Source organism: Zalophus californianus, chromosome 13 (genome assembly GCF_009762305.2).
Source record: "Zalophus californianus isolate mZalCal1 chromosome 13, mZalCal1.pri.v2, whole genome shotgun sequence".
In the NCBI taxonomy this organism is placed as follows: Eukaryota; Metazoa; Chordata; class Mammalia; order Carnivora; family Otariidae; genus Zalophus; species Zalophus californianus.
The window spans coordinates 93,713,315-93,716,068 of record NC_045607.1 but is presented as its reverse complement, the minus strand read 5'-3'; the positions used below and the strand labels follow the sequence as shown (position 1 = coordinate 93,716,068).

The 2,754-nt window shown below is 34.9% G+C and overlaps 1 pseudogene; it reads left to right on the top strand.

Annotated features, from left to right (window-relative positions):
- Positions 1 to 219: 219 nt before the first annotated feature.
- LOC113934304 lies at positions 220 to 2,137 on the top strand (annotated as a pseudogene).
- Positions 2,138 to 2,754: the final 617 nt, after the last annotated feature.

Sequence of the window (2,754 nt, the reverse complement as noted above, 5' to 3'; positions counted from 1 at the left end):
TGAAAAAAACCTTTAAAATTTGAGCTAACGATTTCAACAAACTTTCTCCAAAAAAGATATATATATGATCAATAAGCACCTGAGAAGATGCTCAACATCAGTAATTACTGGAGGAATGCAAATCAAAGCTACAAAATACCACCTCATACCCACTAGATGGCTACCATAAAAAAGAAAAAAATAACAAGCAAATACCAAGTATTGGCAAAGACAGAGAAACTGAAAAACCTGTGCACTGTTGGTGGGAATGTAAAATGGGGCACACACTATGAAAAATAGTGTGGTGGTTCCTCAAAAAATTAAAAATAGAATTTCCATATTATCCCTTAATTCTACTTCCCATTATATACCCAAAATAATTGAAATTAGAGACATGAAGAATCATTTTTTCACTCATGTTCATAGCAGAATTATTTGCTATAGCCAAAAGGTGAAAGAAACCCAAGTGTCCACTGATGGATGAATTGATAAATAAAATATGGTATATACATGCGAGTTAATATTCTTCTTTTTAAAAAAGGGAATTCTGGCACATGCTACAACATGGATTAACCTCAAGGCATTATGCTAAGTAAAGTAAGTCAGTTGCAAAAGGACATATACAAATATGATTCCACTCAATATAAAGTACATTGAGTAATTAAATTCATAGATACAAAAAATAGAATGGTGTGTGCTGGGGCTTTGGGGGTGGGGGAAATGTGGAATTATTGTTCAATAATTACAGATTTTCAGTTTTGCAAGAAAAAAGTTATGTGGATGATAGTGGTAACAGTAGCACAGCAATGTAAATATACTTAATGCCACTGACTTGTGCTTTTAAAAATGGTTAAAATTATATATTTAATGTGTATTTTACCAGAATTTTTTAAGGGAAACTGAGACATATTCACATAAAGAAAAACTAAAGAAGTTCATCACTAGTAGGTCTGCTCAACAAGAAATGTTATAGAAGATAAAGAGAAGTGGCAATCCTTTAGCTAGATGGACCAAGAAAAAGAGACAAGGCTCAAATTAATAAGTTCAGAAATGAATATGGAGACATTGTCACTTACCTTCCAGAAAGAAAAAGGATTTTAGGAGAATCCTATGAACCATTTTATGCCAACAAATTGTATAACTTAGATGACATCAACAACTTCCTAGAAAAAGAATACCAAAACTGACCCAAAGAAATAGAAAATCTAAACAGACCTATATCAAGTGAAGGGATGCAATCTGTAATCAAAAACCCCCAACAAAGAAAGGCTCAGAACTAAAGGGCTTTACTAATGAATTCTACCAAACATTTATGGAATTATCACCAATCCTCAAACTCTTCCAAAAAATCAAAGAAGAGGGAACATTCCATGATGTCAATATTACACTGGCATCAAAGCCACATAAAGATATCACAGGAAACATAGATATTATTTCCCTATTTCTCACACACAGATGCAAATATCCTCAAAAAGATACTTGCTAACCAAATCTAGCAGCATATTAAGAGGATTATCCATCATGATGAATTGAGATTTATCACAGGAATGGAAAGATGTTTCAAGATATGAAAATTAATCAGTATAACATATGACATTAATAGAATGAAGGAAAAAATAAACATGGCTTTTCCATGTCTTTTGTGGCTAATTGCTGAAGTGCCAGCTGGCACAGCCAAAATGAATTCCAATCCTTTTCTGACTTCTGACCAGAGCAAGCACCGTAACAGGCATCTCAATGCAAGACTATGTCTTCCCCTCTTCCAAAGAGCTGAGACAAAGTACGACATTTGATCCATGCCCATCTGAAAGGATGATAAAGTACAGATTGCGCGAGGACACTACAAAGGTCAGCAAATTGGCAAAGTAGTCCAAGTTTACAGGAAGAAATACATCAGCTACGTTGAACAAGTACAGTGAGAGAAGGCCAATGGCACAACCATCCATGTGGGCATTCACCCTCACAAGGTGGTTACCACTAGATTAAAACTAGACAAAGACCACAAAAAGATCCTTGAAGGTAAAGCCAAATCTTGCCATGTAGAAAAGGAAAAGGGCAAATATAAGGAAGAAATAATTGAGAGGATGCAGAAATAAAGTAATCATATATATGACTTTAAATAAAAACTGTTAAAAATGAAAAATAAAGACATGATTGTCTCAGTTGATACAAAAAAATTTATGAAATCTATCATTCTTTTATATATATAAAATATACACATACATATATGTAAAACACAGACACACATATAGGAAAAAGATAATCTAAGTAGGAACTGAAGGTCATGTCCTAAATAAGATAAAGAGTACAAAAGAGGTGCCTCGGTGGCTCAGTCGTTAAGCGTCTGCCTTCAGCTCAGGTCATGATCCCAGGGTCCTGGGATTGAGCCCTGCATCGGGCTCCCTGCTCAGCGGGAAGCCTGCTTCTCTCTCTCCCACTCCCCCTGCTTGTGCTCTCTCTCACTGTGTCTCTTTCTGTCAAATAAATAAATAAAATCTTTAAAAAAATAAAAAGAGTACAAAAAACCCACAGCTAACATTATATTCAGTGGTGAAAGGATGGATGGATGCTTGCTTTTGCCTCTCCTATTCAGCATTGTACTGGGAGTTCTAGCCAGAGTAGGCAAGAAAAAGACATAAAACACATCCAAATTGGAAATGAAGAAGTACAGTTCTCTGTTTGCAGGTGACATGATCCTATATATAGAAAAGCCTAAAGAACTCACAAAACACTATCTGAGCTAATTAACAAATTCAGCAAAGTTGCAAGATATTA